This window comes from Heterodontus francisci, unplaced genomic scaffold (assembly GCF_036365525.1).
Source record: "Heterodontus francisci isolate sHetFra1 unplaced genomic scaffold, sHetFra1.hap1 HAP1_SCAFFOLD_148, whole genome shotgun sequence".
Lineage (NCBI taxonomy): Eukaryota > Metazoa > Chordata > Chondrichthyes > Heterodontiformes > Heterodontidae > Heterodontus > Heterodontus francisci.
Window position 1 is genome coordinate 2,283,395 of NW_027142345.1, and position 12,941 is coordinate 2,296,335.

At 47.7% G+C, this 12,941-nt stretch overlaps 2 non-coding genes across 2 annotated transcripts; one reads left to right on the forward strand and one right to left on the reverse strand.

The window, feature by feature from the left end:
- Nucleotides 1-302: 302 nt before the first annotated feature.
- trnap-ugg (transfer RNA proline (anticodon UGG)) lies at nt 303-391 on the reverse strand. The gene is given in 2 exon segments: nt 303-338; nt 356-391. It is a non-coding gene; the product is annotated as a tRNA-Pro (tRNA).
- A 4,456-nt stretch (nt 392-4,847) lies between these two features.
- On the forward strand, nt 4,848-4,938 carry trnar-ucu (transfer RNA arginine (anticodon UCU)). Its single transcript is given in 2 exon segments — nt 4,848-4,884; nt 4,903-4,938. It is a non-coding gene; the product is annotated as a tRNA-Arg (tRNA).
- The last annotated feature ends 8,003 nt before the right edge of the window (nt 4,939-12,941 follow it).

Genomic DNA, 12,941 nt, shown 5'->3' on the forward strand with positions numbered 1-12,941 from the left:
AACTGAACATTCTGGTGGTCAGTTCGGGCACGGGAAAAAAATGAAAGGACTCGGACCAGGTCGGATGTGGTGCTGTCAGGCTTGGGTCGGGTTTCATTTGCTGACCTGAGCAGGCCTTTAGTTACTGTTGCAACTTTATATTCCCACTTGACAATCTGTATATTTTGTTCATTTCAATTTTGTCGACAAGCTCTTTGAATCCAGTTCCCCGGTCCTCAAGCAGGCTCAGTTTGGAAATCGATTCCGCTTTCTGGAAGGCTGAAAGCAATCGATGACCTTAAACTAAAAATGGCAACAGAGAAGGGCTCGTCTGGGATTTGAACCCAGGACCTCTCACATAATAATCACTTATATACCCAAAGCGAGAATCATACCCCTAGATCAACGAGCCACCGTTGGCATGGTTTTTATTCGCTCCTGTGGAATTTCACTGGCACCCACAGCCGATCATGCATTTTTTTCAGATCAAAACAATATCCTACAAAGCTGAAATAAAAACAGAAAGTGCTGGAAATACTCAGCACCTCTGACAGCATCTGTGGAGAGAGAAACAGAGTTAACATTTCAGGGTTTTCACCTTTTGTTTGAGCCATCTTTTCAGACTGCTTCTGTCCATCCAATCTCACTTTTTACTCTATCCACATTCTAAGGGTGGTGCAGTGGTGAGCACTGTAGCTTCACAACTTCAATGACCCCGATTCAGTTCTGTATACTGCCTGTGTGGAGTTTGCAAGTTGTTTATGTGGGCTTCCACAAGGTACTCTGGTTTCCTCCCACAACGAAAGACTTGTGGGTTGATAGATAAATTGACTGTTGTAAATTGGCCCCAGGGTAGGTGATAGGAGAAATGAGGGGATGTGGTAGGGAATTCTGGGTTAACATAGGATTAGTATAAATGGGTGGTTGATGGTCAGTGCAGACTCAGTGGGCCAAAGGGCCTATATCAGTGCTGTATATCTCTATAACCATTCTCTAAGCAAATGCATTTTTCATGAAGTCCTCATTTCTTTTATTAATGACAATTTTATATTTCCGGCCCTTGCTTCATACGATACCACAAGTGGAATCATGTTTCCATCAACCCGATCAAACCCCTTCACTATTTCCTCATATTGCAATGTTTCTTCAACCCTGACAGACTGTGGAGTTTCCGCTGCTTGATTGCAGTTCTTGCTTCCCGCAAGTAGATGTCACCTCACTCCAATATCGTGAAGTTTACAAATGTGAGAGAGACACAACAGGAAATAATTGTTGACATTATAGTGAATGTGTGGGATTTAGAAATACTAGGAGTGGAGACGAGTTATTATTGAATTTGTCAAACCAAACATATGTTATAATGTTGTGTTAAATCTGTCACTCTGTTGTCTTGATTCTGAGAGTGACATAGACTCATCGAGTCATTGGGTCATTTGTGGTATAGAAGGAGGCCATTCGCCCCATCAAGTACAGGCCAGCTCTCCATGGAGCGATCCAGTCAGGCCCACTCGTCTGCTCGATCCCCCTAGCCCTGTAAATTTATTTCCTTCAAATGCCCATCGAAATTCCTTTTGTAACCAACGATTGTCTCCACTTCCTCCGCCCTCGGGGGCAGCGAGTTACAGATCATTACCAATCACTGTGTAAAAAAGCTCTTCCGCACATTCCCCCTGCGTCTCTTGTCCAGAACCTTCAATCTGAATCCCCTAGTCCTTGTACCAATAGTTAATGGGAACAATTTTTCCTTGCCAACTTATCTAAAACTGTCATAGCCTTCGACACCTCTATCCATTCTCCCCTCAATCTCCTTTGAGACAGGCAGAAAAAACCCTGTTTTTCTAACCTAATCTTGAAACTAAAACCCTCCATCCCTGGAACTATTCTGGTAAATCTCCTCTGCACCGTCTCAAGAATCCGCACATCCTTTCTAAAGATTGGTGAGCAGATCTGGATGCAACACTCCAATTGGGCCCTAACCAGAGTTCAGCATAACAACCCTGATTTTGTACTCAATGTCTCTATTTATAAAGCCCAAGATCACACATGCTTTGCTAACCACTCTCGCAATATGTCTTGCCAACTTCAAAGAATGATGGACATGTACTCCAGGTCCCTCTATTCCAGCACACTCTTCAGAACTGTAGCATTGAGTATATATTGCCTCTCCCTATTTCTTCTGCTAAAATGCATCACCTCACACTTGTCACTATTAAATTCCATGTGCCACCTGTCTGCCCATCCTACTAGCCGATAACTATCCTGTTTCAGGCAGTTCATATCATCCTCACTGTTTGCCACTCCTCCAAGTTTGGTGTCATCGGCATATTTTAAGATTCTACTCGATATTCCAAGATCCAAGTCATTAATCTGTAGCAAATAAAAGCAATGGTTCTAGCACTGACCCTTGGGGAACACCACTGTCGACTATCCTCCGGTCTGACCAAGAACCATTTCATATGACTAGCTGTTTTCTCTCCTTAAACCAATTTCCTATCCAAATGGACACTGACCCTCCTAATCCATGAACCTCAATTTTGTTAACCACCCTTTTATGTGGTACTTTATAAAATGCTTTTGTAAAATCCACATAAACAACATCCACTGCATTCCCTTCATCAACTTTCTCAGATAGTTTATCAAAAAATGCAGTTAGATTCATCAAGCATGAACTTCCATTTATAAATCCATGCCCACTCTCCTTAATTAACTCAAACCTCTCCAAATGACTTGATTTTTTCCCTGACCTGTTGGTCTTGTGCTTATAGCAAGCTCACCACAGAGCATGTATTTGGCAATGTGACTGTCATTCATTTGGCCCAGTCAACAGAGCCGCCTCTGACTCAAAAGGGCAAACATGCTGCGGATCCCTGCACGCTGGTGTACTTCCTCATTCGGCACTCTGTCCTGCCAGGAGATGCCCAATATCCATCTGAGGCAGTGGAGGTGGAAGCTGTTCAGCTGCTTTTCTTGGCTTGATCAAGTTGTTGATGCTTCTCTACTATAAAGGAGGGTGCTGAGAACACAAGCCTGGTACACATGGAGTTTTGTATTTTCGGTCAGTTTGCTGTCGGTTCACACCCGTCTTCTCAACTTTGACATGACAGCTGCAGCATTGGCAATCCTGGTGCTGATTTCAGCATCAAGGGACAGATTGCTGGTGATTGTTGATCCAAGGTATGTGAACTGTTGACAACCTCCAAAGTGAGGTTGTCAATGTTGATGGAAAGTGGAGTCTCTACGTCCAAGTCTCTCCGTCCAAGTGGAGTCTTGCCAAGATGAACAGCTTGTCGTCAGCTCTGATATACAGCTGAACACCCCCATCTGTGTACAATAGCAGCATGGAGAAGAATACACCAATTATAAAGGATGTGATAACTAGACAGTTAGAAAATAATGATATGATTGGGCAGAGTCAACATAGATTTATGAAAAGGAAAATAGGCTTGAAAAAACCCGTTGAGTTTTTTGAGGATGTTACCTGTAGAACAGATAAAGGAGAACCAGTGGATGCTTTGGTAATGTCCCACACAGGAGGTGAGTAAACAAAATTAGAGCACATAGGATTGGGGATAATATACTGGTGTGGATTGAGAATTGTTTAACAGACCGAAAACAGAGAGCAGGAATAACGGGTCCTCCTCAGGATGGCAGGCTGTTACTATTGGGGTACTGCAAGGATCAGTGTTGGAGCCACAGCTGTTAACAACCGAAATAAATGATTTGGATGTGGGGATTAAATGTAATATTTCCAAGTTTGCAGATGACATAAAGCTAGGTGAAGTGTGAGCTGTGAGAAGGATGCAGAGAGGCTTCCAGGGAACCTGGAGAGGCTAAGTGAATGGGAAAGAACATGGCAGATGGAATATAATGTGAATAAGTGTGAAGTTCTCCACTTTGGTGGAATAAACAGAAAGACAGAGTATTTCTTAAATGGTGAGAGGTTGGGAAGTGTTGATGTCCAAAGGGACCTGGGTGTCCTTGTTCATGAGACACTAAAAGCTCTTGTGCAGCAATCAATTAGGAAGGCAAATGGTATGTTGGCCTTCACACGAGGGGTCTTGAGTACGGGAGTAAAGATGTCTTGTTGCAATTGTATAGAGCCTTGGTGAAACCGCGCTGGAGTATTGTGTATAGTTTGGTCTCCTCATCTAAGGAAGGATATACTTGCCATAGAGGGAGTGAAACAGAGGGTCACCAGACTAATCCCTGGGATGGTAGGACTGAAACTGGGCCTGTATTCCTTAAAGTTTCGAAGAATGAGAGGTGATCTCATTGAAACTGATAAAATTCTTACAGGGTGTGACAGTGTGGATGTAGATAGGATGTTTGCCCTGGTTGGTGAGTCTAAAATCAGGGGACCAAGTCTCAGAATAAGGAGTAGGCCATTTAAAACTGAGATAGGGTTGAATTTCTACACTCAGACGGTGGTGAATCACTGGAATTCTCTCCCCCAGAGAGCTGTGGCAGTTCAATCATTGAGCATGTCCAAGACAGAAATTGTTAGAAATCTTGATACTCAGGACATCAAGGGATATGGGGATAGCACGGGAAAGGTACAGATAGAGGTAGATGATCAGCCATGATCGAATTGAATGGCAGAACAGGCTCGACGGGCTGAATGGCCTACTCCTATGTTCCTCTATTCCTAAGAGAGTTGGCGCCAGCGCGCAGCCCTGCTTTACCCCACTGCTGATCTTGAAAGGGTCTGATGTTGCTCCATTGTAACTGATGGAACTGTGCATGTTCTCGTGGAAAGAAGAGATGATGCCCAAGAGTTCAGGAGGGCAGCCGAGTTTCCATCGCAGTTTGAAGAGTCCGTCTCTGCTGACAAGATCAAAGGCCTTGGTGATGTCATTCACAATAAGTGCGGCTCTGTGGCGCAACGGATAGCGTGTTGGACTTCTAAGTAATGACAAAGAAGGCATTTAAAGGTTGTGGGTTCAAATCCCACCAGAGTCAGATTTTGGACCAGAGACAGAAGAGCACAACGGAACAGAGAGTTCACAAGTGTGTCAAAAGCACCGACTCAGAGACAGAGCGAGAGAGAAAGGAGCACAGCAGGAGCGGAGCAGGGGCAAAAAAAATCGAGGAGTGACATCACAATGGAGAGTGAGAGCAGGGAAACAGAGAGCTGCTGGGGTGAGTTTACAGGATTTGGTTCTTGCTTCGGTGCAGTGGAAGGAGCTGTTTGGTGAGGATCTGGTAAGCTGTGACATCACAGGCAAGCAGGCAGTTGATTGGTTTGGAAAAAGCTGCATGTTTGATGAGTATCTGGTAAGTGATTAAGGTCCATTTTGGTCCTAATGTTTAAAACAGTAAACAAACTAGTAGTAAGCTTAATAAAATATACAATAAAATAAACAATTGAATAAAATAATTAAGTAGTTAATTGAAACACGTTCAGGATGACAGGACAGGTGATGTGTCACAGCTGCAGCATGTGGGAGCTCCTGGATGCCAGTGTGATCCAGAGCAAACACATCTGCAGCAAGTGTAGTATCTGTTCTTATCAGTGCTTATTTGATTGAGAAGAGACCATGATCATTGCCTTTTGATCCTGGGGGAACTTTGAGTAAAATGGCTATAACCAATTTTCGTGTTTCGGGCCAGGGAGTGCGCAACACTGTTCGGGTGGTCGTGAAGGACAAGGAAGGAGATGCAACCGGTCGATCGCACCTTCTTAATCAAGAAAATTCTCTTCGATTGCTGCGGATTTCAAGCGACGGACGTCTTCTGCCTGCAGGAATTCCCCAGCAGTGGATACTTCGACGTGACGTTCTGGAACGTGGCGGGATGCATCAAGTTTCTGAAGGCGTTCAAGGAGAAAGGGGACCGGGCGCCACTGTCGATCCTCACAGCGGAGCCGCTCTTCACGCTTCCGTCACAACGGGACCGGGTGGTGACGATTCACCTCTGCAACCCCCATGTTCCGGTGGTGCATGTACTCACCTTTCTCGCCAGGTACGTCGAGGTGGCCGGCAGCAGCACTGATGTCAAGGACCCCTTTGGGATCTGGACCAGCAAGCGGCAGGTCAAGGTGACCTTGAAGGTAGATCCCAGTGGAGCCATCATCCACCCTCCCTCCAGCTTCACTATCGGGGGAAGTCGAGGCTTCTTGGTCTACGCTGGGCAGCCCAGAGTTTGCCGCACCTGTGGCAAATCTGGTCACATGGCAGCCAACTGCAGCACGGTTGTTTGCAAGAACTGCAAGGAGGAAGGCCATCAGACCAAGGACTGTAAGCAGACTAAGTGTTGCAACTTGTGCGGTGCGGCAGGCCATCTCAACAAGACCGGCCCCAAACGTTGCCTCAGCTATGCTCAGGCGGCAAGGTCCAAGGAAAGGCCGGGAGAAGGTTCGACGAAGGCGTCCGCTGTTCGAAAGGAGACCAGCAACCATCTCCGCAGCGAGGAACTTCAACTTGAGAAGGAAGGGGAGGCAGCTGAAACCAACGACCCAGCACCTATCCAGCGCCCGGAAACCCCTCCTCCACAGACAGAATCAATGGAGGAGGAGGCAGCAGATGGACAAACAGGTCAGTGGCAAGTGGTCCAGAGGAAAACCACAAAGAAAAAACATCCCAAAGCCACCACCCAAACCAGTGGCAAGAGGAGGCTCTCTTCTGAATCAGACTGCAACAACTCCTCTTCACTGGACGGGGAAATGCTGGAGCGACAGCCCCTTCAAAAGAGGCGGCAGAACTCCGAGATGGATGATGGAGCATCCCAGCCCCCGGGCACTGGAAGCTGTGATGGGCCCGGCGTGCCCCAACCCCAATGCCCCACACGTAACGACGTGGCCAACGCATCTCAGCTCCGGGACACCGGGAGCAAAGACACGTCTGGCGCACCTGAGCTCCTGGAGACCGGGAGCTGTGATGTTTTCGAGGAGGAACAGATGGAAGCAGCTGAGGACAACCCAATCCTCTCTGCCTACAAGATCCCCCCCCCCCCCGATGTCACCCGAGCGGCACAAACCCTGCATGAAAAATCAGGAGGGGTTTCTGAGCCCAACCAACGTGAAACTGCTTGCGCATACGATGGGTATGCAGGAACATCCCGAAGGGGAAGGACTGGGACTAGCGAGGACAAATGGTATGGGAAGCAACAACTAATTTTTAGTAAAAAATGGGTGTAAGAATTGCTTCCATTAATGTGCGTAGCATTAAATCTACTACGCGATGTGTTTCAACCTTGGATTACCTTGCCAAGGTCAAAGCTGACCTACTGTTTCTGCAGGAGTGTGGAATACCACACCTCAGCACCTACAGGCAGTGGTCGCGATGGTGGTCCCACGGGCCATCGATCTGGTCGGGGGGTAATGACTGCCGTTCCTCCGGCCTGGGTATTCTGCTGCGGGGAGGTAACTTCACCATCTCCGAAGTTAAGGAGTTGGTGGGCGGCCGCCTCCTCGTAGCAGACGTGATGTACAACAACGCTCCGCTCCGGTTGATCAACGTGTACGCCCCGGTACAACGCAGCGAGCGGCTGACCGTCTTCCAGCAGCTCCCACTGCTGCTGGCGACGTCCAGGCCGGTCATCCTAGGAAGTGACTTCAACTGCATCATCGATGCGGCTGGACGATCCGGCAGTGACGACAGCAAACTGGACGCTACGTCCAGATTCCTAATAGAAACAGTTAAAGATGCCAAACTGCACGACGTCTTCAGCAAACCTGCAGACGGAGCGCAGCGCAGATACACATGGTCAAAATCGGACGGGTCTGCCCGTTCCAGGATTGACTTCCTGTTTGTGTCCCGTGCTGTCACGGTCGGATCCACCGACGTCAAGCCGGTGTTCTTCTCCGACCACTGCCTCTTACTGGCCGACTGTCACTTACAGGACGACCAGCGGGTTGGCAGAGGGACGTGGAAGCTCAATGCGACACTGCCGACCCCAGAGAACGTTGAGGAACTCAAAAGGGATTACAATGGTTGGAGGACCGTGAAACTCCTCTTTGAGTCTCCAGTTCACTGGTGGGAAGCGATTAAGGAGAACATCAAGAGGTTCTTCATCCACAAAGGTGTTCAGAAGGCGAGAGAGAGACAGAGGGAAGTGTCCCGACTCCAGAAAATTATGCAAAATCTACTCCGGTTGCAGTCAATTGGGGTCGAGGTCAAGGAGGACCTCCAAGAGGTGAAGAGCCAGCAGGCCACGTTCTTTGCCAAGGAGGCCTCCAAGATCATCTTCCGGTCCAGAGTCCGCTCCATCGAGCTGGATGAGACGTGCTCGCGTTACTTCTTCCAAAAGGAACACAGAGAGAGCTCTGTTGTCAGCAGACTGAAGGAAGAAGATGGCTCGGTAACGTCTTCGCAGTCCGACATACTAAGGATCAGCAAATCCTTTTATGCTGGGCTGTATGACGCGAAGCCCACAGACAGCAGAGCCTCCCAGTCCTTCCTGTCATCTATCACAGAGGTCTTAGATGACAGCAGGAGGGAGAGACTGGACAAGCCGCTAACTCTGGACGAGCTGACAAAGGCCGTCGAGTCTTTCGAGACGAGTAAAACTCCCGGGAGCGACGGCTTACCGGTCGAGTTGTACTCGGCCCTATGGGACTGGGTCGGCCCGGACCTGCTGGAAGTATACGAGAGTATGCTCCTGGCCGGCAGCATGTCAGAATCCATGAGAAAAGGCATCATCACCCTCATTTACAAGCAGAAGGGGGAGAGGGCAGAAATCAGAAATTGGCGGCCCATCTCACTGCTTCATGTTGATTACAAGATTCTGTCCAAAGTCATAGCCAGTCGAGTCAAGTCTGCTCTGGAGTTGGTGATTCACCCCGATCAGACCTGTACTGTACCCGGCAGGAAGATCTCTGATAGTCTCGCGCTACTCAGGGATACGATCGCCTACGTACGGGACAGGAGGGTGGACACCTGCCTCATCAGCCTGGACCAGGAGAAGGCTTTTGACAGGATATCGCACACCTACATGATGGACGTGCTTTCCAAAATGGGGTTTGGGGAGGGAATCTGCAATTGGATCCAACTGCTCTGCACAAACATCAGTAGCGCAGTCTCAAACAACGGGTGGGAATCTGAAAGTTTCCCGATCAAATCTGGAGTCAGACAGGGCTGCCCTCTGTCCCCGGTCTTGTTTGTTTGCTGTATTGAACCCTTTGCTGAGTATATTCGGAAGGATGCGAGCATAAGAGGGGTGACAATCCCAGGCAGCGGAGGCACTCAGGTCAAAACCTCCCTGTACATGGATGACGTCGCCGTTTTCTGCTCGAATCCGCTGTCCGTGCGCAGACTGATGAGCATCTCCGACCACTTCGAACTGGCCTCGGGAGCAAAGGTTAACCACGGCAAGAGCGAGGCCATGTTCTTTGGCAACTGGGCTGACCGATCCTTTGTCCCCTTCACTGTCAGGTCAGACTACCTGAAGGTGCTGGAGATATGGTTCGGAAGGGCCGGGGCGTGCACCAAAACATGGGAGGAGCGAGTAGCCAAGGTACGACAAAAGTTGGGCATGTGGGGGCAGCGATCTCTCTCCATTGTGGGTAAGAACCTGGTCATCGGGTGCGAGGCGCTCATGTTGTTGCTCTACGTGGCGCAGGTCTGGCCCACACCCCACTCCTGCGCCGTGGCTGTCACCCGAGCCATTTTCCGCTTCGTCTGGGGATCTAAAATGGACCGGGTCCGGAGGGACACAATGTTCAAATCTCTGGACATGGGCGGGAAAAATGTACCCAACGTGGCCCTCATCCTGATGACCACCTTCGTGTGCAGCTGCATCACGCTATGTGTCGATCCCCAGTACGCAAACTCCAAGTGTTACTACGTGCTGAGGTTCTATCTGTCCCCGGTGTTGCGAAGGATGGGCCTGGTCACATTGTCGCGGAACGCTCCATGCAGTTGGGCGGTGCCGTACCACCTATCCTTCGTGGAGCAGTTTCTGCGGGAAAACTCCTTTGACCACCGGTCCATCAGGCAGTGGTCTGCACGGAATGTCCTCAAGGCCCTACGGGAAAAGGAAACGGTGGATCCTGTCGGATGGTTCCCCGAGCAGACCGTCAAAGTCATTTGGCGGAATGCCTCATCACCAGAACTTTCAAACAAGCACCAAGACGTAGCTTGGCTGGTGGTGAGAAGGGCCCTCCCCGTCAGATCCTTCATGCACACCCGAAGTCTCGCCCCCTCCGCACAGTGCCCCCGCATTGGCTGTGGTGGGGAAGAGACGGTCGCCCACCTCCTCCTGGAATGTGCCTTTGCAAAGCAGGTGTGGAAAGAGATGCAGTGGTTTTTGTCAAGGTTCATCCTAAGCAGCTCTGTAACACAGGAGTCTGTGCTCTGCGGGCTGTTCCCAGGGACGCACACCGAGACAAACATCAACTGTTGCTGGAGGACTATCAATACGGTGAAAGACGCCCTTTGGTCTGCCCGAAACCTGCTGGTCTTCCAGCGCAAAGAGTTGTCCACCACCGAATGTTGCAGACTGGCACATTCCAAGGTCCAGGACTACGTGCTGAGGGACGCACTAAAGCTTGGGGCAGCCGCAGCAAAGGCTCAATGGGGAAAGACCACAGTGTAATGTTCCCCCACCAAGCTGGACTGAGGGGCTGGATCCATGGGAAACTCCTCGAACTGTATCGTTAATATTCTCAATTGCTGTAAATGTAAAACTGCAATTGACATGACAATTGTGAAACGGAAGGGTTGGGAAGAAACTCATGACAGTATTGAAGGAAACTGATCTCCCTTGAAATGTTTGTATTTTTGATGCTGTTTTAAAATGTTTGGCAATGTAATTGTTACAGGTTTTTATGAATAAAGTATATTTTGGAAATAAAAAAAAAGTTTGCGGCTCAAAGAGTGAGAAAAAAGGAATGTAGTGGTAGTTGGGGACAGTAGAGTCAGGTGGATTGACTCTGTTCTCTGCAGCAAAGAGCAAGAGTCCAGACGGCTGTGTTGCCTGCCGGTGCCAGGATTCAGGACGTCTGCTCAGGGCTGGAGAGAAACATACAATGGGAGGGGGAGGATCCAGTCGTCGTGGTCCACGTCGGTACCAATGACATGGGCAGGACAAGGTTAGAGGTTCTGCAAAATCAGTATGAGGAACTAGGCAGCAAATTAAGTAGCAGAACCTCAAAGTTAATCATCTCTGGATTATTACCTGAGCCATGTGCAAATTGGCACAGGACAAATAAGATTAGAGAAATTAATGCGTGGCTGAAAGACTGGTGTGGTAGTAGTGGGTTCTGGGTCGTGGGACATTGGCACCAGTACTGGGGAAAGTGGTGGCTGTACCGTTGGGACGGTCTACACCTGAACCGTGCTGGTGCCGGTGTTCTAGCGAACCACATAACGAGGGAAGTAGAGACAGTTTTCAAATGAATAGTGGGGGCAAGGGATCAAATTTGGGAAGATATGGTGAATCAAGGAGGAGAGACAAGGCAAGAGAAAAAGGTATAAATATGGGAAATGATAAACAGACTGTGACAGGAAGGGACAGAGCAGACAAATCTAAGAGTAAATCAACAGATAAGGCTAGAGGTTACAAAAATAATAAAAGGACAAAACTAAATGCTCTGTATCTGAATGCATGGAGCATTCGAAACAAAACAGATGAACTGAGAGCACAAATAGAATAAATAAGTACGATCTGATAATCATTACAGAGATCTGGCTGCAGGGCGACATCGATTGGGATGTGAATATTGGAGGTTACATGGCATTTAGGAAGGACAGGAAGCTTGGAAAAGGTGGTGGGGTAGCTCTGTTAATTAATGATGGTATTCGCGCAATAGAGAGGGATGACCTAAGTTCAGGAGATCACGATGTTGAAGCAGTTTGAGTTGAGATGAGAAATAATACAGGCAAGAAGTCACTTGTGGGAGTGGTGTACAGGCCACCGAACATTAACCGCACTGCAGGATGGGGTATAAAAAAAGAAACAATGGCAGCTTGTCAGAAAGGTACAGCAATAATTATGGTGGATTTTGATATCCATATCGACTGGAAAATTCTGATGGGCAGAGGTAGCCTAGATGAGGAGTCCACAGAATGTTTTTGGGATAATTTCTTGGAAAAATAAGTTCTGGAGCCAACCTGAGAGCAGGCTATACTAGACCTGGCATTGTGCAATGAGATAGGATTAATTAATGACCTCATAGTTAAGGTGCCCCTAGGTAGTAGCGATCATAATATGTATGAATTTTACATTCAGTTTGAGGGAGAGAAAAGTGGGTCCCAGACTAGTATTTTAAACTTAAATAAGGGCAATTATAAGGGCATGAAAGCAGAGCTAGCTAAAGTGAACTGGCAAATTAGGTTAAGGGATAAGTCAATAGAGATGCAGTGGCAGACATTTAAGGAAAATTTCAGAATACACAGAATAGATATATTTCAACGAGAAAGAAAAATTCCAAAGGTGGGACTCACCATCCATATTTAATGAAAACAGTTAAAGATACTATCAAACTTAAAGGAAAAGGCTATAATTGTGCAAAGGTGGGAGGCAGGTCAGAAAATTGGACAGAATATAAAAAAAAACAGCAAAGAATTACAAAAAGATTGATAAGGAAGGTAAAATTAGAGTACGAGAGAAAGCTAGCAAGAAATATAAAGACAACTAGTAAGAGTTTGGATAGATATTTTAAAAAGAAAAGAGTTAACAAAGTGAGTGTTGGTCCTATGGAAAGTGTGTCTGGGGAATTAATAATGGATAATTAAGAGATGGCAGATGAATTGAACAGATACTTTGGATTGGTCTTCACTATTGAGGATACAAATAACATCCCAGTATTAGCTGCAAGTCAGGAAATGGAAGGAAGGGAGGAACTCAAGAAAATTACAATCACCAGGGAAGTGGTACTAAACAAATTGTTGGAGCTGCGGGCTGACAAGTCGCCAGGTCCTGAAGTGGCTAGTGAGATAGTTGATGCGCTGGTTTTAATTTTCCAAAATTCCCTCGCTTCGGGAAGGTTCTGTTCGATTGGAAAGTAGCGAATGTAATTCATT